This window comes from Mus musculus, chromosome 18 (assembly GCF_000001635.26).
Source record: "Mus musculus strain C57BL/6J chromosome 18, GRCm38.p6 C57BL/6J".
Taxonomy (NCBI): Eukaryota; Metazoa; Chordata; class Mammalia; order Rodentia; family Muridae; genus Mus; species Mus musculus.
The window spans coordinates 70,038,871-70,063,313 of record NC_000084.6 but is presented as its reverse complement, the minus strand read 5'-3'; the positions used below and the strand labels follow the sequence as shown (position 1 = coordinate 70,063,313).

General features: G+C 40.1%; 1 protein-coding gene and 1 long non-coding RNA gene across 6 annotated transcripts in view; one reads left to right on the top strand and one right to left on the bottom strand.

Annotated features, from left to right (window-relative positions):
* Gm41770 overlaps positions 1-8,139 on the bottom strand; it is a 79,558-nt gene extending 71,419 nt beyond the window's left edge. The window contains exon 1 of the long non-coding RNA XR_877537.3: positions 7,879-8,139. This is a non-coding gene — a long non-coding RNA (predicted gene, 41770). The remainder of the gene's footprint in view (positions 1-7,878) is intronic.
* Rab27b (RAB27B, member RAS oncogene family) overlaps positions 1-24,443 on the top strand; it is a 162,503-nt gene that overhangs the window by 78,320 nt on the left and 59,740 nt on the right. For 2 of the 5 annotated variants that reach the window (NM_001302799.1, NM_030554.4), the window contains exon 1: positions 9,726-10,188. The exons of 2 other annotated variants lie outside the window; for them this stretch is intronic. The gene's annotated coding sequence lies outside the window, so the exon portion shown is untranslated. Of the gene's footprint in view, positions 1-9,725; positions 10,189-13,705; positions 13,877-24,443 lie in introns of those variants that run through there. One more of the 5 variants, NM_001302798.1, reaches the window with a different exon arrangement.

Here is a 24,443-nt window from a genome sequence, read left to right as displayed (position 1 = left end):
ATTGTATCTTTTTAGTAGACTTATGGTGATATTTACCTTGAATAACCACTTTTAAAGCTGTGACTACACCCTTCAGAGAGTTTATATTGGAAGATACTGAAGTTGATAAAATTTGAATGTTTAAATGTGTGTGAGTGTTTTTCTGGGTTGATATTTATTTTATTATTTATCTGTGTTTGTGTTGTGTGTGTAAACTTACACCAAGTGTATACAGTTGTCCTGAGAGGTTGGAAGAAGGCCTAAGATCTCATACAGTTGGAGGTGCAGTGATTGTGAGCCAGCCAGCATTGGTGAGACCCATACTTTCGTCCCCGGGTAAAGTGAGACATGCTCTTAACACTGAACTCTATCCCAAGGTTTTCTTTAATCACCTCTCTCTCACATCTCCCATCCCACATAAGGCCTTTGTGGACAGTTTTCTCCAATTTCATTTTCATATTACAGCTTTACTCTCTAGTTCTTTGTGTACTATATTATTTCTTATGGTTTCAACGGAAGCTGGATAAGATCATGACATTTTTTACATTTTACTTTCAAGAAGAAATCCTGCTCTCGGGGGCAATATTACTCAGTGGGTTACACTCACTTCAGATTATTTTTCCCCTGGGGACTACATTAATGCCAATAGAAATTTAGAAATAGGAGCACTTTGTTGAGGGGGCAATTTAAACCTCTTTGTGGAGAATAATACAGTGGTTTAAACATGAGCAGAAATAGGGTGTTCTATAAAGTCAGACTTTATAGGCATCAGACTTTTCACGTCCATGATAAGGCATCAGCTTCCCTCCTATGTACTCGTGGGTACCATTATCAAACAACATATTCTGACCACTTCCTGAGCAACCTTGGAGTGACTTATTTTCAAGTCTTCTTGCCTCAGAATATAACCACATAAGTTCCCCACACTGACATCACTTCTTTGATGAAGTCAAAGTTCATGAGCACCAGTTTGCCAAAAACTTATTTCCTATTGAACTCCTTGCTTGATTTTCCTCCATTATTTATTAACATCATTTCTCAGAGCTGACGGCAATTTGCAAAACAGCCCCAGGCACTCCCCCTAAGTATTTACCATAAGGACATTCCTCTAGTCACAATTCAGGGTGAACACAAAGCCTCATTCTGAACATGAAAGAAATTTCCCTTTGGTCCTAATCCTGTGAATGGATTAAGGTTTCTCTTGAGCAACACATTTGCTTGTCTTGCCGTGACACCGTGAATGAATCATGTCTTGAGTGTTAAGAGTGACTGTTAAAGCAAGCATTCTCTCTACTAGCCCAGCCTGTCCTTCAACTTTTCCTTTACCCCTTTCCTTCCTCGTCTCATTTGAATATCATTTTGTTGTTATTTTGCATTTTAAGATGAAAGACAAAGAAATATACAAATGTATGCAAACCATAAAGCTGGATGGATGGCACACAAGAAACACATAATTCATATAACATGAATGAGGAAACTAAGCATTATTAGAAACCCCAGTGAAACTTCTCAGTCACTATCTAAATAACCACAGGGTGACCTCTGTCATGATTTGTAATGTTATGGATTAGACCTGCCGGACTCTAACATTCTTAAGTATGAAACCCCACAGAATATATTATCGTGGAAGAATTGAGTTATTCAGAATTATGCTGGTGCAATTCACTAAGCTCATTGCTGTCAGAGTTCATTCTTGCTGCTGAGTAAAATTCTGTTGTGTGAATATACATTACTTTTAATTGTATTCTTAATGGATATTAGGAGAACTTTTAAATTTGTGGCTAAGAGACAGATGCAATAAATTGGTAGATTTATTGTAAAGTTATTGGTTCTGGTAGATTTATTGTAAAGTTTCAGGTACCATGCCTATGCATTTAGAACAGGGTCTATCCAGTTGGGTACCATTTCCTAAATTAGACCTGTTTACACCCCCTACTAGCAAGAAATGAATATTTTGCTTGTTCTGTATCCTCATCAACCCCTGGCAATACCCATACTGACAGGTGCATAGGTGATGTCTTTTTCATTTTCTGAAAACTGCTAATAGTGATCACTGTTCCCTACTTCTGGGTCATTGCTTTTTTGTTGTTGGTGGTGGTGATGTTTTTTTTTTTTTCTGTTCTGTAAAGAGCCCACTCTGTTATTCATTGTAATTATCTAGCTTAATTTTTATACTTTATTACTATTAGAGAAAGATCAGTATTTTTCTATAATAAAAGAGAAAGCTTAAAAGTCAAAGCAGATGCCGAATGTTGGGTTTACCATCTACTAAACACTTTGTGGACAGAGGAGCGCAGCATTTACTGCTAAGAAACAAGAGCTGAGACACAGTGTCACCAATCACACCTTTTTCATTGTGGAATTCTATACTTTCTGTCCTGAGTCCAATATGAATGTAAATTCTTGGAGGTCACTTGTGCTGAACAAGCTTTAAATTGTCATTGAAACCGCCAATCTTAGGACGCTTAAAAATGACCTCTAAACCATTTAAAACAAGAAGCCTTGTATGAAAAATGTGATAGATAGATAGATAGATAGATAGATAGATAGATAGATAGATAGATGATAGGTAGAGCTATAGATAGATAGATAGATAGATAGATAGATAGATAGATAGATAGATAGATAGGTGATAGGTAGAGATATAGATAGATAGATAGATAGATAGATAGATAGATAGATAGATAGATAGATGATAGGTAGAGATATAGATAGATAGATAGATAGATAGATAGATAGATAGATAGATAGATAGATAGATAGATAGATAAAAGCAGCCTGTTCATGTCCAGTGCACCACAGAATGAGACATTCCTCACAGAGAATTTTACTGAGAGCTCTAAACACCATATGCTTATTAAAACAAAATTCACCGGGGGTGGTGGTTCATGCCCATGATCCCAATGTTTGGGAGGGGGAGGCAGGATCAGCAGTCCCGAGCAAGCCTGGGCTATGGGGACAGCGTCTCTACAGACTGACTTCCCACTGAAGAGAATTGCTGTCATCAGGGCTATATTCTCCAAAACTAAATTCAGCTCTTAAAGTTCTATATAGATGAAAAATCATAATGAGATACTCATAGTACAAATAGGATGACTCCTCTGTTGCAGATGGATATGATTATAATCTTAGCCAATGAGACAAAAATGTAAAGTTGAATTTTTAAGGATAAGGTATTGAAGTGTTTGGCTGCGGTGATAACATTCGCATTAATTCACCAGATGGATTAAGGTGTTCATTAAAAGTTTCAAATTTTGTTTAAATGTTTGTTCATTAGAATTGAGAACAACTTTGTGGTCTTCAACTAGTATATTGACCACAGTTTAGTTGTGCGTAATGCGGTACACGTTCGTGAATGTCAACATTTCCTCTTTATCCTGGAAGGTGTATTCACAGCTTCTCTGGAGTTACTGAGTGTGAGATAGTGATTGATCCAGCTGTGCTACCCAGATCATTGGAGGTCACTAGGAGGCTAGAAATGTTCTCAGGACCTCTAGGACTGAGTTGAGAGTAAAGAACCTGCCTCAAATCATACAAGTCACAAACTCATGGGGCTAGGGGCTAACTGAACTATTTCCAGTATTTCAAAAGCTTTTACTCAAACATTTAAAACTCGGTGAATAGATGTTTGTACCAAAAAATGAGTGAGGGATTAGCTTAGAAGGAGTTATACCTTAAATATTAAAAGCTTATTGATCATCATTAAAAATCAAATAGGTTTAGCAAATATTTTATTTTTTATTTCTAACTCCAAAATAAAAGTTTCAAGGAAAATTTCATCTTGACAATGGTAGTCTCATGAAAGAGAGAAAAAAATTAACTTGTCAGTGTGTGTGCGGGGTGTGTGTGTGTGTGTGTGTGTGTGTGTGTGTGTGTGTGTGTGTTCATAGAGGACTCTGAGGCTGGTCTTGAACTTGAACAGTCTTCCTCCAGCCTCATTCTTTGGCATGCTGGGATTGCAGCATGCACAGGCCACCAGACCTGGTTGTTTTAGTAAAACGTCTGCAGTTAGTTGGAAGAAAGTTGATTCCAAACAGTGATGACAACTGAGAACAGAATGGCTGGGTGCAAGTACTGTTTCTGTTACAAACCTGCTTTTGTCACTAATGACAGGGAACAACATTGTGCATCCAAGAAGAGCCAAGGCTTTTTGTGGTTCCTTCTATTATGTCAAACTGTAGGAGAGGGAGCTGCTAATAGCTTAACTTAACTGAGCCATTACATCATTAAAAAATACAGGGAAGGCTTCAAAGCTCTTTTTCTAATTTTCATGCAGAAAATGCACATATTGAAAGAATCTCCTTTCTTTGCTCCAGACGGCTGATGGTAAATCACTTTCCCAAGAGTCTGAGATGTATTGCTCTGACTCATTTCCACAAAGGTGCATTTTTAACATGTAATGTCTCAGCTAAAATCAGATTCGCTAAAACAAAACACAGACTAGATAGCCACTTACACATACCACTATCAAATGTGTCATTACACAAGCTGATGTAGGACTGTATTGTCACAGTTACTGTCTTAATTAGGGTTAACTATGGCTTTAATGAAGCACCATGACCAAAAGCAAGTTAGGGAGGAAAGGGTTTATTTAGCATCCACTTCTACATCAGTCCATCACTGAAAGGTATGACAGAAACTTAGAACCCTGGAGCAGGAGCTGATGTAGAGGCCATGGAGGGGTGCTGCTTATTGGCTTGCTCATCATGCCTTGCTCGGCCTGCTTTCCTATAGAACTCAGGACCACTAGCCTAGGGCTGGACCCTCTCCGATCAATTCCTGTTAAGAAAATGCTCTACAGTCTTGCAAATAGTCCAATCAATGGAGACATTTTCTTAATTGAGACTCCCTTCTCTCAGATGACTTTATCTTGTCAAGTTGACATAAATCTAGCAAGCATAGTGACATAAAAATAAATCATATTTTCCTATATCCTTAATTCTTTTTAAATATAATTTTCTTCTATTTACCAACTTATTGGCATGGTTATTGAAATGACTAAAAGTGTCTTCTTGTAATTGTGTTCATGGTTAAAGTTGTCAGAGCCCACTTATACTGTGACTTCTCAGAAATCAGAGTTTCCTGAGATTAAAATTGCATGCTAATGTTATACACTAAACAGAGCCTTCTCTGCAGTATTTTCCTTTACAATAAGCTCCAAATTAGGTTTTCCAGTTTTCACATTCTAAGGAAGTGAGGCAAAATAAGATTAGAAGTTACCATAAAGTCAGATTTCATGGATGGCCCAGATTCAATTGTAATTGCATGCCCAGTGTGGAAAACATGGCTAAAATAGTTTCCTGACCTTACAGTTGGATTGCCCTACTGTCTAAAGTTCTAAGCAGGCATAGGTCTAGAAGTTACATCCCTAGCAGTAGGTAGGACAACCAGCATGGCCTGGGAGTCCAGTCTTGTGACTGGTTAGTCATGCTCTGCAGTTTCCTTCAACTGGGGAGGAGTTGATTTTTATTTGTGATTAGGCAGACTCCATGTGAACTAGCAATCATCAGAAGGTATAGACACACCCTTCTTCTGCCTGCTCAGCAAACCCTACCTTTCCTGTCATTCATTGCAGGATCAGAGTGATCTGGAAGCCTTGAAGTTCAACAGTGTGGAGTCTAAGGCAGAAGAACTTGTGAAGAGGATTTTCATAGGCTCAGAGCCAGTATTAAGCCGTACAGTCTGTAGCTCATACCACAAAAGGCATGAGAGAAGAAATCTAATACATTTGTTGTTTAAATCTGTTTATCCATCCATCCATCCATCCATCCATCTATTCACCTACCTACCTACCTACCTACCTACCTACCTACCTACCTACCTATTCTTGAACTGAAGATTGTACCACACATGCATAATCCTATTACCAGAGAGGTGGAGGTAGAAGGATTAGAATTTCAAATTCTATTTGTCTGAAGGTAATCTAAAACAAGAGGACATAAAAGTGAGAATAGGACTTGGCAGAGTGAGGATGAGGGTAAGAGGGGCTAGAGGGAAGAACATAGGTAGAATGAATTATATATGTATATGACACTGACAAAGAATACATTCACTAAAAGTTAATTAAGGAAAGGAAAATCTTTAAGGGGACTGGAGAGCAGGCTTAGCAGTTAAGAGCACCTCCCACTTAGGGTAGCTAACAACACCCTGTAATTCAAGCTCCAAAGGGCTCCGATACCTTCTTCTGGCCTCTGCTGACACAAACACACAGACACACTCACACATGGTGGTGGGGGGGCACTCTTTTAAAAATGGAAAAGAAAAGGAAATAAATACTGTTAAGGTAGCCACAGATTGTCATGTCAATCATGGGATCTACTCCACAGGTAAATATGTGATTCACTTCGAGTTTTATGGTTCTGGTTCATATTTCTAAATGGTTTGTTAGCCTAGTAATTATTATTCAGCCATCTTACACAACACTCACTAACTTTATGTGATCATAATTGAGGACGCTCTTGGCTTTCTTACACATGCTCATTTCTAGTATCTCCCTCACCCCACCTCCCACATGGCGAATATTATACTGATTATACTCACACAAGAACAAAGCAGTGTTCTATCACACATTTCCTTTCTCATACTACTTTGTTTTGTTCTTCCTGGAGTTCTTAATATATTTTTAAATGCTATGTCGTACTATGTACAACATACTCAGCTACCCAAAACTGCTTGCAAATTGTGTCAGGCAGAGCAGTCTAGTTGCTGAAACAGCCCAACACAATCCCAATATCTTCACACAAGGTTTCTTCTTGTTCATGTCATAGCTTAGAAACAGCGGCCGGGATTATGGTCTTTTGGGGGTCATAACTTTTCTTCCCCTAGAAACTTTACCGTTTTCTAGGGTTTCAACGTTCTTCCTTCTTTCTGTTTCTAAATGTTATCGCGAGGCAGGGGGAAGTATGTGTAAGAAGAAAATGGGTTTTCTCAGGATCCATGTTAGGGATGTAGCCTAGCACTGATACCCATCATTCCTGCCACAGACCCTTGGCTGGAACTCTATTGAATGTGTCCTAACATGCAGGGAGCACAGAAAGAAATCTAGAGGGATGCTCCGGAGAGCAGAGGTGATCTAGGGGCCAGAAGGGTTACTTGCCTGGTGCGCAGGCACCAATGCTAGCTACCATCTTTCTTTTGATTGGAGCTGGACCTACTGCAAGCCTTCCTTCTGCCTGTCCCCTGGCCTGCTTCCTGAAAACTCTTCTGGAGAACTCTAATTTCTCGCTCATGTTAGATGGGAGTTTTCCAGGTTTCATCTCTTCCTCTTTCTTGATTTATCAGCTTGTTTCAGGGAGGCTGTTTTTCAAAATCTATATAGAAGAATGAATACTTTGAAGTGGTCAAAAGTGTGAAAATGCTAACAATTATTGGCTATTAGTAATTGCTAATAACAGCTAGTACATGGCTAACAGTGAATTTGTAATACAATTCTAGATTCAAAGTAAGCTCACTTTAAAAGCCTTCAAAGAAACACCTAGATTTTTCTATTATTCTTGTGAAATTCCGCACAGTTTCTTTCCCTATGTAAATGACTTGCCTTGTGGCTCTGGGAGATATTTTAAATATTTGTGGATTACTATTATCTCATAATGGTGCATATTTAATTAATGAGTAAATTTAAAGAGAAACCTTGTATCTCATATTTTCTTCACTCATAGAATTCTTAAAACCTTATTTCTTTACAATCAATCGCTTTTCCATCCCTTTTTTTGAGTAGAAAGAACTCACATCTTTAATTTTCTGGGATTGTTTTTGGTCCCCTTTTTCCCCCCACCATTTTAGGTGGCTTCTTGTTTTATTTTGCTGAGGATTTTCATCTTTGAGCATCTTTAATAAGTATATTTTCAATCTCATGAGGTTTTGCGTTGCCACAGTTTTCTATATAAATTTGTTATTTACCTCACTGGAAGCAGAGTCAAAGGGCCTATGTCCGACTCATAGCCAGCCAACCATGAGACATATTTGCATTCTCCAGAACAGAGGCCTGCACTCTTCCTGAGGCTGGAGGAAGCAGATAAGGAGACTTGGTTGATTACATGACGGTGGAGAGGAAACTTCAGATGGGAGCATTCTGTGTACACGCCTCTGACCAAACCTCACACTGCACCGCCTGTCACCAGTCTGTGTCAGTATTCTGCCCTGTAAAGCCTTAGCTTGCTGGGTTTTGCAGGGAGAATTGCTGACAATGGTTTGCCCATAACTCCACCCACAGACAGGCACAGGTAACCTGCTTCTCTAATCAGTACCTGCCTTCAACTGGTTGAACTTTTTAAAATGCATTGCAATGTATTTTACCTGGCGAGATCTCTTTTATTTCCTTTTATGGTTTAAAGATATTTTTAGAAGCTCAAAATGGATTTATTTCTGTGTTCAAGGAGTTCGAGGAAGATAAAATACAGGTAATGAATTTGACACTTTATCTGGAAGTTGCCCAATTATGGCGTCTGTTTGCATATCAGACCTGATTTGTGGAACGAGACAAATTTTAACTTTTTAATTTGTGTCACATGAACCCCAGGTACAAAGGAACCTTTAAAATTATGAATTTCACACACTCTTTTTCTGTTAGAAGAGCCAGAACAGTGTTAACAAGTCAGATGAGATTGGAGCTGGAGAAGATGGTTCAGTGTTTAACAGCACTTGTTGCTCTTTCTGAGCACCTGGGCAAGCTTTGGTTCCCACCACCCACATGGCAGCTCCATTTTCAGGACAGCTGATTCCCCTTGAACACCAGAAATGCTCACAGCGCACATACATATACACATACACATACATATAGGAATATATACATTCATATATACATACAGACAAAATCCTCACATACATAAAATAAAATAAATATATTAAGCCGTTTTACAAACCAAATAGCACCTTGGGAGAATAAGGTAGATTAAGTGCTACTAAAGTAGTAAGTTTAGCCAACACCTCTATAGAATAAAGTGCCAGACTTTATTCTAGACTACCTATTCGCATTAAATATACATATTCCGACTCCCAACCTTATCTTTCTCTCTTTGTTTTGAATCTCAAGCTGCAGCCTAGGTTGACAAAAAACTCCTATTGTAGCCCTGACTGGCCCTATTATTTTTATCTTCAAGGAGAGTCACATCTTTGTGCTTGGGATGTGATTTAAGTCTTCCACAAGAAACTCTCCCTAGCAGATTTCACTGGTGCTTTAAACTCTGAACCGTCAGGTCAGGAATGAGTTAAGCAATTAAAATTTAAGACATCATCTGCCCAACTCGAACATAAATGCAAGCAACAGGTTTGGAACTATTTTCTTTGCGAAGGAATACATCAAATCTGACTGTATGTATTCAGTCGGTGTTCTTACCTTGCCCATAAGTCTGTAAATTTAGGGATGTTGCAGCATGTTGAAAATGTAATGCCCAAAGGCTACCCAGTATCTCTACTTCTTGAGAAAATCCAAAGTGTTAAGCGTAGGACTTGCCATATACTGTGAACTTAATACATACTTGCTCGGTAGCCTTGCGCTTTATTTTATTTAGCAGAAACTCATTGATCCTGAATTGGCTTTTAGCCAGTAAGGATTCCATCTGCTGGACTGATTCTTAAGCCTGCGCCCTAACTTTAGAAATGCAGCTTCCTTCTGATACCCAGATGGATGCTTTTCTCTGCTCCCTACCTGGAAGTCCTTGCTCTAGGAGCAAGGGTGGAGGCAAGCTGTGTATAAGAGCTGGTCTCCCCACACTGCCCCGGGTTCTTTGAAAGCAATGTCAGTGCAAAGCCAGGGAAGTAAGTCAATGAAAATGAGCCTGCCACCAGGGCATGCACTCCCTCAGCGTGGAGAATCCACCAGCAGCCAAGTGTGATTCTTATTGCAGGGTTGAGTCACCAGCCAGACTGGCTCGAGGTGAGCCAGGCACATCCGCGTTAGGACTCAGGGACACGCCTTCTTCTCACACAGACCTTCCTGATCCCAGCCGCCTAGGCGGACTCCAGCCAGGGTGGTGCTACCAGCCTTGCCACTTGCAGTCTTGACAGGCAGAGGTTGGGGACTGTCTGGCCTTGCAACGATCGATCAGCAGCCACAGGTTGCAGACGCAAGGAGCAGTGCCCATGACCGCGACTCTGTGAGGCTGGCTGCCGGCGCGCGGTGGTTGCTGGCGGGTACCCGGAGCTCGGGAAGACCGGAGCGGGCCCCGAAACCTGACACCAGAGCCCTCGCTGCCCCCGCTCCGCGGGCTGGTGAGTTGGGGAAGGCTGGCTGTGGGCTGGAATGCGGTTCCACCCACTCCGGGTGCCCGCGCGGCTGCAGGGAAGGGGAGGACAGGGAGGGCACAGGCCCTGCGCGGCAGCTTTCCAATCTGTTCCTTGCAGAAAGCCTGGTGAGCATGACCTGGGGGTCGTGCCTGTTCTGATGGCCCCCTGCAAACTCGATCTATATTCGCCTTGCTTTGTTTGTGTGCCTATTCTATAGCTGATTAGAATTAAAGCAAAGCAAAACAAGAACACTGGACAGAGGTATGCTCATCTGTATTTTAAAAAACAAGACGATTAATAGCAGCAGCAAGAAGGAGAGTTGGCATTCAGGGAGAAAGGATCTAAAGAGGCTGGACAGGCAGGAGAGAGGACTTCTCTAAGCACTTTCTTGAGACGATTCAGCCACAGAAAGTGAAGAGTGCTTTTTGCATTCCAGTGTTTGCCATATTACTTTAGGATTCAGATCAAAGTTTTGCGTCCAGGGATTGAGTGCGGGAAGTGTGTGTTATTGCGAGTGGTCCCAATACACTGACTACTAAGATTGTCCCAACTGCAACATTAGCTTACTAAGTCTCCGGAAAACATTGGCTCAGTGATGTGTAATCAGAGATGGCCTTCCTAGGAACAAGCTGTGTTTGGTTAATGCCTTGAACACCTTACCAGCTTTTTGGGTCATAATCTACGAACTAACACTGTGGGACTCCAGTTTAAATGGATTGCGTATAGTTTCGGGGTTATTAGCAAAGGCATACAATTTGAGTTGCGACTGCTTAGGAGAATGCCCATCGTCCTCAGTATTTAGTTATATGTGTACTTATTTGCATATATCTAATGGACTGGTTGGTGGTTATAACTTTTGAAAAGCAGACAGAATATTTAGTTATATTCATACTTATTTACGTAGACATATAATGTGCTAGTTAGCTGTTACAACTTTTGAAGAGCAGAAAGGACTCCGGGATTTTATAAATTGATAAGTTCACTGCACTTAAAAGGTCCAGTGAACCATAAAGATCAGTTTGAAGTTATATAACAAGAGAAGTGCTTTTCTGATGACATCCTGCCTGCTCTTCATGGTTCCGGAGGGTAATTCCGTATTCACATGAGCTCACTAGTCTTGCAGGCAGGAACATCAATGGATCATCGCGAGGTACACACTTGCCTGAGACTCAACATTGAGGACAGGCTATGAACTGTCATGCCCTGTTACTACCATTGCTCTTGAATGGGAAACAAAACATTTCAGATAAAGCTGGCTAAGCCTGTTCTCACTTTTGCCAAATGGCAATAGAAAGAATCTGTCAAATACAAGCTCTCCCTCCTCAGAGCTGGCTTCTCACAGAGGTATGTTTGACCTGATAAGGAAGGTAACCCTGGAGAAGAGATCCTCTTAACTCATGACCTACCACATTCTCCTACTACCTCTTTCTTCCAGTTTCAGGATATTTCCAGTTTTCAGGTGTTCATTCATGCAGCTATTCCTCTAGAAATATGGATGTCAAAGTCCCACGTGGTTCAGGTTGACATCTGCTGATCCTCCTGCCCCCCATTCTTAGAAAGTCAGGACTAGGCTCTCAGCCGAGGTGCTCAGTAGAGTACGGACAGCACCCTGACTGTCCTCATGAAGTTCATCTCGAAACAACTCCAGTTTCTTTGCTTGATTCACCGAGGCTGGTTAACCAGTAGTTCAGCTCCTCGGCAATTACTTGTTATGCTGAGATGCAGGAGAACAATTCCAATAAAAAGAGACAGGGCAAGCCAGATGTTTGCCATGTATTATTTGTAGAGGTGACTACTAAAGAGGAGCAATTAGCTTTCTTCATGGTTAGGTATATACAGTATGGAGTGGAGGTTCTGTAATGCATGACGTGGTGACGTCACAAGATGGACTTGTTGGTAGAACTCTACGCTTAGCTGTTTTCAGGCCCTCCCCAGTCATTACTGCTGTGCTTCCAGCATTGTGATTTTCTTCCTTCTTGAGTAAGCAAAGGGCTAACGCTTACTCGGTAGCTTTCTCTTCAATAATGGTTAAAGGAATTCTTCCATAGATTCTTTTTCTATTTTTATTTTTTATTGTTTTGGTTTTTTCGACACAGCGTTTCTCTGTATAACCCTGGCTGTCCTGGAACTCACTCTGTAGACCAGGCTGGCCTCAAACTCAGAAATCCACCTGCCTCTGCCTCCCAAGTGCTGCGATTAAAGGCGCGCACCACCACTGCCCGACTAGATTCGATATTTTTAACTTGCACACTATCTTGAGAAAATAATGTATTTGGTTACTTGTTTGTTCATTTAATATATTTTTCTAAATAGCATCCCCATGTTGTTCTAGGATCTCTGTAGACAGACATAGACAAAATAAGCAGACATCCCTAACCTTGTGGATCTTACTATTTATCTGGGGACGTAAAACTAACAAGATGAACAGGTTGGATCTATGTCACATGACTCACAGATGCTAAAGAGTATGGGACAGGAGAGAGTTATTCCATAAGTTTCGATAGTGTGAGGGTGGGGCAGGAGTATCAGGTTGCAGATTAAGTACTAGGGTGAGCCCTACTAGGAGGCTATTTCAGTGTTGATCTGGAGCAATTGAGGGTGTGAACCTTTGGAGACTATTCCAGACTGAACAACCAGGCAGCTGGGATTTGCCAGTTCTGTTTCCTGGTACTGCTAGGGCCAGGCCATGGGGGGCTCTGAAGGTGCAAATAAAAAAATGGTTTGGAGTTTTCACTCTGGGGAGAAGGCTATACTAAATAGCCTGTGAAGTATTTCCCAGCAAATATTTGTCTAGCCCTTTATGAACATAAATATTCTTCGAAGTAGCATGGATAAAAGGAACTAATGAGATGGGAGGAGTTTGCTATTTACACATTACATCCTAGAGTGGGGAGAGCAAACAAATTAATAATCCTACAAGGTTTAATATTAAGGAAAGCAAGGTAGGGGTGAAAATAATGACACTGGTCAGGAAAAGCCTTGAGGAGAGACTTAATATACTGTGATATGTTACATATTTGTGTTAGGTATAATGTGGTGTTTTAATATATGCTTATAGCTGGCTCACTTTGTGAGTGAGTTCAACTATCTTTATATAAAAACATTTAAAGCTAAATTTCATCTCTATGGAGCATGTCTTTCTTATCATGATTTCCTGAACAATCTATTATACCAGCTATTTACAAATCCTTTCTACTACATTGGGTCTGACTATTACACAGAGGGTTTAAAATTATAGATTTAAAACATATAATACTTATGCAGGTTGTGTGAAAATACTGTGTAGTTGTATATAAATGCTGATGCTTCAATGCATGCAGATATTCTTAGGTACCTTGAAATCAGTCCTCTATGTTAGCTGGGAACCCTGGGCATTGTGAACTGATAAAATGGAAATGTTGCTGTGCTCATTGCTTTAAATTTTTACTGTGAGTTTGCTATGAAAGCACTGTACATCTAATGAGGTAACATTTTCAAAGCTATCTCTCTGGCTTCCTTGAAGACAATGGGTTGTAATATGACCATGGGTGAAGAAAGAACAGAGATGGCGCTACTCTGATGGACCATTGAAGGCAACAGTATAGATTAGCACTGGAACAGTGCGCTCAGATAAAAGAAGATCCATTCAGAGAGGATTTAACAGCAGAGCTGATGGGAATTACTCCTAACCCAGGTAAAGAGTAGTGGTGGAAAGAGCATGGTCATCCAAATGCTTAAAGAACAACCTGGTTAAATGACAGGGCTGTATTTTAAGAATGGAAAAGATGGGGAAGGAAAAGATTGAGGAGGGAGGTAAAGACTCTGTGACCAAGTATTTGAAGTATTTTCAAGTTTCTGTATGGACACAGCCAGTTAGGCTTCTCTTTTTGTAGACCTATAATACTAGCATAGACTAACACATGGCTAGACCCAAGGTCTTTAAGACGTCAACTGGAGAGAGCTGGGTGGCAGGAGGAGGCTGAGATCTAAGAACTGAGAACTGATCTCTGGTTGGATATGACATTGAAAGATCTCACCCCAGGAAGCATCAGAAAACTAGTCAAGTGATGGGACAGTTATCAGATAACACTGCCATCATGAACACAAGATGAGAGTTTTTACAGAATACCCAGTGGTGCCAGATGTTGCTAAGATAAAGACTGAGCTGAGAAGTGTGTGATTGCGCATGTCAATGTGGTGACAGGGGGAACTTTGACAAGAGACAAGAGACGGATCTCTCCAAATAACATATTCAGAAAAACTAGTGCAAAACTGTGTAAGCAGCTTTTCACTGAATTCTAAGAGAACTAGAAATTAGAGAACACCAGAAAAAAATTACATTACATTCAGACACCAATAAAAATTTATTTTAAAATGTGCCTGTAGAACAATAAATTCAAAAATACTTACAAAGGTGTTATGTGGGTTCTCAGTGTACTTTGAGGAAGAGCAAGCTTAAGGTAAGTGCTAAAAGGAGGGACTAATTTTTTCAGAAGAAGGCAGTCAGAGGGGGAGTGTCTCATATCATTGAATCAATGTGAGAGAAAGCAAGAGAGTGAAATTCACCCATCTCAGTCTTCTTCTCCTCTCAGTCTGATGCTGAGACTGAAGCCAGGGTCTCTGACAGACTTGAGGTAATACCGAGTTCCATCCCTGGCCTCCCACTTCATGCAACTTAGGGTTTGATTCTTCTTTCTGAATAAAGGAAAGTAGTATTCTAATGGGAGGCATTGGACTAAAACAAAAGCTGCTAACATTCATCATGAGCACAAGAAAGGGGTGTGGGGGATGATATCAAGAACAGACTCAGAATGGCAGTTGAAACTTAATGATCTTGACATGTTTAAGAACCTGAGAGAAGAGACTGGAGAGTAGAAATCAGGGGCAACAGGGGGCATGCACAGGTGGGAAGCCATTGCTGGGACTGGATAAGATCAAGAAGAATGACACACAGAAATTTTTTACCTGAGGTGTTATAGACATGGCCTCCACTGGGATATTTCATTAAATGCAAGCAAATGGTCTTCCAGTTATATTTGAAAGCTGTGATCTGAGAACATAGCATGTAGAATCGCTGGTAGGTGATCTAGATAAAAATGTAGACGTGATGGCGAATATTTTAGTTATGAGATATAAAACAGATGAAAGTATATTAGGTTGGTACTGTCTGATACAATTGTTTAATATTCAAATGTGCAAAAATTTCTTAAGTAGGTAAAGTTGTTCCATGGAAGGCAGATATAGGTGAATGCTGTGGTGATTTGCAGCAAACAGTTAGATTCACCCTGTCGTTACACAAACCTTGCCAATACTGTGCAGTGTGTGTAGCTTGAAGACATGGCAATCCTTCTCAAGATCATGACTTTCTCCTGTGCAAAATGAAGGATGCTGTTGATTATTCAAATGCTCTACTCTATGGCTCTGGACCTGGGGAGTCTACATGTCTTGCTCCATATTATTTTCATCTATCTTTCCTCTCCTTCCCCAATTCCTTATCTGTATCTCTCCATGTAAGGTATAGAGAGTGCGTAAGGTAAAAAGAATGGGAGGAGAACTTAAGGAGAGGAGACAGAGAAACTCTATAAAGGGGAAATCATTTGAGTAGGTTAAACCACAAGTCTTTGTTTAACCTTCCTCTGTAGCACAGACAATAATTTCCAGTTACAGTGACTAGGGTCAGCACAATCTTGTTATGTGAACTTACTCAGAGACCTGGATACAGTATTACATTCAGCTGTAGGGAAACACCAGAAAAGAGAAAAGCTGGTTCATAGCAAATTTCTCCACTCTTACTTAGGTGAGCTAATCAGGGTCTAAGACGATTACTAGAAGTATTTCTTGATACGTAGTCATTTCGTGGAGTCCGTTATTTTCATCAGTAAGACAGAGTGTAGATAAACATTTGTGGCCATGTCAAAAATATATAAAATATAGAATGAAATTAGACTTCTTTTTCCCCAGTGGAAAAAGTGGGAAATAAAAATTGGGTCTCCCACTCTCTTTGAACAGCCTCTTTGTCTGGAGCTCACTCAGGTTGGCCTTGAACTCTTAACCCTTCTGATTCAACCTCAGTATTAGATTACAGACACGTACCGCCATGTTCCACTAAAATGAGTACCTCTTAGTGCTTAAAATGAATAGAAACTATTTCTTGATATCCAGACTGACTACATCTTGACTTGGATGTCTCCTTAGTCTATTTTAGGCTTCTGATTTTCTGAAGTTTTCCCCTAAAGGCCACAAAGGCAGGAGCAACACCATTATCTTTCTAACTTTGTAAAGCATTGCGTACACTACAAATGACCACGAAAACTCAATATATGAAAAATGTTGTCCTTGGTTCCAAGCCCTTGGCCCTCCATGTTTGATCTTAATCTTCCAGGGAATAGTAATACAAACTCTGTACCCTTAAATGTTGCTGGTCTGTGTTGGGATAGCAGAGCTTTATTCAGGACAGTAGGGAAAAAACAAACAAACAAACTATGAAAAGAGTATGTTAGGGGAAAAATGACTATAATGAAAATACTCTCACACTTTGTGTGTGTGTGTGTGTGTGTGTGTGTGTGTGTGTGAGAGAGAGAGAGAGAGAGAGAGAGAGAGAGAGAGAGAGAGAGAGAGAGAGAGAGAGAGAGAACAGAGCACACAGGATGAAACAAGCAGATACACAGTGAGTCATGGAAGCAAGACATCAGTTGGAAACGGATGCTAGCTGATGAAGTCTGCTCAGTAGTTATCTCTTGAGGGCACCACGTAGAGATTCATTTTTGGCCTAGGACTTCCTGAAAATAATATTGGGTGCTTCTTACTTTGAAATTACCTAATACCATCTCCACCCATCTCCTTGTTTAACTTCAATTTCTCACTTAGCCAATAGGAAAGCCAAGTGAACCAAAGAAGGCTGTGTAACTCAGCAGTGATACTTGCTGTTTACCCTTAATTTAGATGCTGTCCCTGTCACCGTCAATGTTGGGAACTGACAGGCCTGATGAGAATTCATTCCATTAATTATGAAGAGTGTAGGGAAAAGTTTCTTGTCCAGGGTGTTTGGTCCTTCAGTGGGTAGAATCTTAACAGCCTGCAGATGTGGCTCTCTCTGCAGAAGCCCTGGGCTGTGTGTTTCCTGTGTCACTGAATCTGGTGGTGTGGTTTCTCTGTGAAAGACCACAGGATAGCAACTGAGTGGCTCCAAAGAGAACTCTCGCTCTGCTATAATGTTCTCTCTGGCTCCCAACAGTGGTTTCAATTAATGTATCTCAAGGCTCGGCCTCTTGGAAACCCCTATCCTTTTAAAGTCCTCTTTATCCCTTAAGTAGAGCTGTGGATGAGACCAGGGAAGCAGTTCCCAGAAGGGCCTGGGTTAGAGTTACTGTCGTGAAATGCAGTCTGTAGGTTTGGCCTAAGTAGGCTAGAGAACTAAGGTGGGTTCTCAGGTCAATCCAGAAGACATTCACATAACTAAGGATATCAACTTTTCACTTGGAGAATAATAAAAAATGAAAATTCTAGAGTCATTCAAACTTATATATATGTTGAGTTCAAATAGCCCTTGACTCAGTTTCCTATTTTACCTCCCACTATGTTTTCCCTGCATAACTTTGGGTATTTCATTTACCTTAAATACCAAGGCACTTATTTGTAAAATGTTGGCTAGTTGCGAATACCTAGGATACACTTTCTTACAATATAGATAGATACTCAATAGACTAGCTGGCTTGCAACAACCAAATGGATCATAAATCTTTCTATTAACAACTTGGAGAACTCTCTCTCTCTCTCCCCCCCCCCGCCCCTCCCCCTCCCCTCCCTCTTCCCCTCCCTCTTCCCCTCCCTCTCCCTCTCCCTCTCCCTCTCCCTCTCCCTCTCCCTCTCCCTCTCCCTCTCCCTCTCCCTCTCCCTCTCCCTCTCCCTCTCCCTCTCCCTCTCCCTCTCCCTCTCCCTCTCCCTCTCCCTCTCCCTCTCCCTCTCCCTCTCCCTCTCCCTGTTTTTTTGAGACACAGTTTCTCTGGTGTGTAGCCCTGGCTGTCCTGGAACTTGCTTTGTAGACCAGGCTGGCCTTGACTCACAGAGATCTGCCTGATTCTGCCTCCCACAGGATAAAAGATATCCAACCAAGCCCATTTCTCTTTTGAAATGCTAATAGTAACACAAACTGGGACAGGTAAATGAAAGGTTCTTTTTTCTTTCTTTCTTTTTTTTTTTTTTACTATGCTCTCTCAAAAATATAAATTTTCACCATCAAAGAAAACACTGGACCTTTTACTAAATGTGTGCTGCATCTGTTTCTTTCTTTAGCTCTTTAAGGCAGTCCAAAATTGATTCTTACATTTAAAATCTTAACATGTGAACCACCAAGAAGCAACGAGAAAGCAACAGGGTAAGGGGATGACTTAGAAGGAAATATGATACGTGTGTGAAATAGGACAATAAGACCCATTACTTTATTTGCTAATTAAAAGTTAATAGAATGTACTTTTTAAAAACTCATGAAGGTTGGCTATGTATCCATAAAGTGTACTATTTGTAAAGCAAAAATTTTACAACCAGTAGAAACATTTTTATAGCATTATTTTTGTTCAGGAATCCTGTTTTTAAAAACATAGAAAATAGAAAGTGAAGGTTAAAAATATCTCAAAGCTGCTTTCAGATTGATTTTTTTTCTCCCATAGTAAAGATGCGATGTGCATGACCACCAGATCTGAAGGATAAACACGGCCCGAGAAATAGGAGAATTATTGACATTTGTTGGGCAGCACAAGTTCTGACTGTAATAGCACAGTGTGAATTGTACAAAAAATGTCAATCTAGTTAAAATTAACAGTGCCATTTATTACAACAAGAAATTGGCTACCTGTTGATTCAGGTGCCTCCTCAGATGGATTCAAACCTCAGATTCCTTCACATTCCCCCCAAACATCCCCAAATACCCCAAATAAAGGAACAACACACATAGTTCAGTGATTTCCTAACTCCAGAGTGCACTAAAGGCACCTAAATAATTCACGGTAACTAAACTATTAGCTGCCATCTGCCATCCGAGTACCTGGCCCTCCCCTTCAAGCACTGGATTTTCACCACCTTAAGCCTGGCAATGGCAACTTAGTCTTCACTATAATTTCAGCCCCTCTATCTGTGGATTTAAACGACATGGTGAGGGCCTTCTATATAGTCAGTGCAGTGCTGCATTTACAACTTTCCTTCTGAAATGAACAGGCCAGGTCTCTTCTCTCAGAGGACATGGAGCCTGTCAGGTTCTGTGAGCAGGTAACTGTAACCGGGTAGGTAAGCTATGAGTTCACCGAATTCATCCTTAGAAGGCAGTGTGGTAGTCATAAGGAACAAAGACAAGCGGAAGGGATCAGATGAGCTGTGGGGGGAAGGAAAGAACACGCTGCCCTGATCTCAATAAAGAACTTGGTGGATGGATAATGCATTTTGCACAAAACTCAAATCTAGAAAAAAAGATGGTGAGACAAATTGAAGAGAAGATGTAACCCCCTCTGAGATGCCCATGGTCATTTAATTGTAACTCTTCAGGAACAATACCAGTGGACATATAGGCCGTTCAGGGAGAACTCATAGTGGTATAAATTAAAAATAATGACGGAAGTTTGATCAAAACATCTATGAACCCAGATATCATTCCTCAGCATGGCCCAAAACTAGAACAAGCAAACCTACTGAAATGATGGTGAATTTTTCTTTTTATTTTCCATACAGCACTCTGGCTAACAATGCCATTTAAGCTCTGGAAGATGCAGAGAGAAGACATGTATATGATTCTATATGGTTTTCATCACTGCTGAACTAGACTATTAAATATGTAGGCAGCTCCTAGTTTATGAACATAACAGCATTTGACCCTTTTCCTGTGACTCACTTCAGTGACTCTGTCTCCAAGACAACTTGTGAAATAGGACAAGTCACAGCTCAGGTGATTGGAACATGCAGTACCCACATGGGATCCTCAGAGATCTCTAAGATGAGTGAATAAGTCCATTTGGCTTGATTAATATCATGCTTTTATAACGGATACCAAGCCACTATTAATATTAGTTCAAATTAGCTTTCTTAATTTTCCTCAGTAGCCTTATCCTGTCACTGCCATGACTAAATATAATACATTTTTACTGATTATTCTATTTATTTATATTTCAAATATTGTCCCCCTCCCCAGTTTCCCCTCCACGAACACCCTATCCACTCCCCTCTACCCCCTGCTTCTATGAGGGTGCTCCCCCACCACCCAACTCCCACCCCAGCTCCCTAGCTTTCCTCTATACTGGGACATTGAGCCTCCATAGGACCAAGGGGGCTCTCCACCCATTGATGTCAGATAAGGCCATCCTCTGCTACATATGCAGCTGGAGCCATGGGTCCCTCCATGTGTACTCTTTGTTACATTTTAAACAGAACAGTCTACCAATGCCTAAGAAAATTCATCTTGATGTTCTGAAAGAACTAAAGAATAGTTTTCAGGTAATAATTATTTATAGGTTTTAATAATATGTAAAATACTGTTCATTGCTTGACATAAAAATTCAAATGATCTGACTACATCTAGGGAAATTACTCTCTCTGGCCTTCTCCCCTCTCCTCCACCTTGTGTTAAGTATTAATCTCTAGTTCTTTGTTTGTAAAAGCTTAAAAACGACCCGTGTATGACTATCTGGCTGTCTCTCAGTCTCCATATGTAGTTTTAGTTATTAAGCAAGTTTGAGAATATACTATTTTCCTCCTTATTCAGCTTATGTGTTCTTGGTTTTACTTCTAGTCTCCCAGGTGTGCAAAGCTTTCTTTAATATGAATTTGTTATGTGAAACCTATAACTCTGAACAAATATGTTTTGTAAAATCTCCTGGCATTTTATCACAAACACCCACGTTCTGGTTATTATAGACAGAAAACAAAACCCTAAGAAAATATTGATTTGACTCACACATTAGTGAGACATGTATTCTATACCTACAATTTTCTCTTTGTGACTAGAACAGTGTTGATTATTATCTTCCCCCTGATACATTTTGTGACTTACGTTATTCACTAAGGTGTTATCCAACTGTAAGTATTCTAAATTTTACCAGTCTGTAAATTCATTGATATTCCATATTCTCTTAGGTAGGACCAATGTGAATTTTTTCTGATTAGTTTTGACCATATGTAACTTAACATTCCAGCCAGCAAGCTCTTCTTTGCAGTGTCTGGAGTGGATTATAGTATGAAAGCATGAAGTCAAGGTGTGACTCTTCCTAGTGGGAAAAAAGTCCTTAGAAAATTTACAAGTGTTTTATAACTCACTTAAGTTACCATTTGATCTAGCTGTCAAGAGTAGAAGTATACATTGCTGTTAAACCATTGATTATGGACTGTCAATCGCTTCTGGCTTGGCTCTTCCCAGAAAGTGTAGTTTCTTGTGGATATGAAGAAAAATTCCGTACTTTAAAAAAGAAAAAGAAAAAGAAAAAAAAAGACTTGCAGGAATCATTTGGGGGAAAAGTGGGAGAAAAAAGCTGCAGTGTCTTGTATGGTTGGTACCAGAGTGGCTTGGAGATTTTAGATCTGCCTTCATTCAAACATGAATTCAGTCATACATGAAGCAAGTTAGACTCCATGTTCTGAGCATGTGTTCACTCACAGAAAAGGCATTGACTCTCATGGTAATAGAACATACTAAGCCCATCCTTAAGACAGAAGTTGTCCTTAGAGTTTGAGGCTCCACCTCCACAGTGCACATGTGACAAGGTATTTGACAATAAGATACCAGTGAGTGTTCATAGCACATGTAAGCAATCCGTCAGGAGCCGGTCGGTGTTGCAGGTATCCTGTAGGCTGAAAGAGCAGTCACTGGCCAGGCAGTCATGTATTCTGTCAAGAATAGCGAATGTTTCAGAGCCAACCTCAGCCAACTACTAAAACAAGAGGTAGACTGATAAATACCAGTAGGCTTTCCAAGCAGGCACACAGTCGCAAAGCAAATGGCCAATACAGTAAAAAGGCTCTTGGCTGACTCTGCTTCGGGAGTTTTGTAGTGCTCTGAGAGTGATTTTTGACCTCTATTTGTTACCCTTTGCTTCCTTTAGAAATAGAAGCCAGTGCACCATTCAATTCAATTTATAGGCCGCTAGCCTAGACAAACAGACGCCTTGCACAGAATGAAGGATTAAAAATTGAGACATGACAAAGAGGCAACAGTTGCCTTTCCTTAATGACAAATTTGTGCCTTATTAATTACGGTGAACAAAATGACATCTGGCATTGCCACACTAACATGGTAGAGAATGTTGTGAACTGTCAAGTGAGATCAAATGTTTTGTGTATCTAATTAATAGCCTGAAAGCAAACTTAATTGATTCATCATAGGGAATGCTGTTTCAGGCTCTTCTTAAAATTTATTTGGTCCTGATTTTCTGCATACATTGCCTTTACCCTCTAATAATAATCTTTTTCAAAACAGTGAAGTTTATAAAGCCAATGATGCAATGTTTGCCTCACCGTTTGTAAGGAAGGGTGAGTGAGGGGCCAGAGAGATGGCCTGATGGATAGAGCATGGGGTTGGGGTTGGGATCCCAGCACCGGTGTAGCCAAAAACATAGGACACTAGAGTCAATGAGAACAAGGCAGACAGTGACAGATGACGAGCCACGAGGCCTTCCCTTGGCCTCTACAAAAAGAACAGTTACCTGCAAACACACTTAAATATACACAGTAGATACGTATACATACTTGCACATGCATACACAGCACACACGAACATGGGAAGGGGGCTATCTAAGTAGTTTCTTATATTGTTGCATCAAACTGAAAGCCTGGGTCTCTGATATCTATTAAAATTCTCAGATTTTATGCTAGTTTCTCTGCTGAACTACTAGGACAGTTAAACATACTGACACAATTTACAGTCTCATTTCACAGCCTGCAGTTTATTTTTTTTCCCAAAAAGGTTTCTATAAAGCTGTGTGCCTAAAAGAAAATTTGAACAGATATTCTCAATTAATCCTTAGCCATAACGCAGGTTTTCAGAACACCTTCAAGTACCTATCAGTAGATAAGGTGCCAATATTTTCCCTGTGGGTCTTGGTAGGAATCAAACACTGACTAAAATATTGATTGATACCCATCGCTACCAGAAGCTGACTTCATTCTCCAGAACCAAATGTTTGTATTTAAACAATCATCCCTCTTGGTTTGCAAGTTAACAGATAATCTTGTTCCAGGTTTGCTAGTTTCCTACAAAAAGAAAACTGTTCAAAGCATCTTAAATTCACATATTTTTTTAAATGAATAATTACTCATTTGTTTGCAAAATGGCAGGACTTGTCCTTCAAATTTATCTGAGTAGTTAATGTAGGGCATTGCGTCATCCTGTGAATGGAGTTGATAGTAAAAGTCTGTCTGGTGATTGAAGTTTGGTGATTGAAAATCTGGAAGGTGTAGGGATAAAGTGGAGACCTATAGAGTTGTCACTCATTTAGGGTTAGTGGTCATGAAAAACTTACAACTATAGACTTTCAATAAAATTCATCCTTTGTTTTATTGGTGGCAAACTCCTCTCTACTGAGGAGATGCTGGATGCTTCCAAAATGTAAATGAAGAAAATATCTAATAAAAAATGCCTTTAAAAAAAAGAAATGACCCAGGAGGTTTATATAAAATCATTTAAAAATAAATTCTGTCATTTGTTGATCATAAAAAAAAAAACTTACCTTGAAGCTGTTTGTCAAGTAATATTAGAGATGGTTTTCACTTATTTTCCCTTCTGTTTCCTTTCCTAGTACTACAGGGACTGAGAGAGCATTAAACACACTGAAGAACTAGCATGACACCTGGCAATCAATCAAAATAATGGGAACAGTTAAGCCACCCATGTGTGGACCTGCTGCATATCAGCAGAGTCGGGAGATCAATGTCAAAGTATTATGAAAGGAAGCAGACCAAACCGACGTATGGGGAAAGCAGACACAGCCTAACCTTTAGTTCAGTCTGCTTGATTCGAACACTTTAAAGTACCAGGCAATAACAAGAGGAGGACTATATCTTCCTAAAATGTAATGTTAATGCTAGAACGTTTTATTACAATAGTTCCTCAAGTTTGACAGGAGTTACTCATTTTTTTTCTCCTTTCAGATTACAAAGTATGGAATATTTAATTTTTAAAAAGCACAAACCTGGACCAATCTCCCCTTATAGGCTGTCATCAGTAGGTTGAACATTCATATGTATAGGTTTAGTCAATGTTCTGCACACAAGACATGAAGCATAAGAGC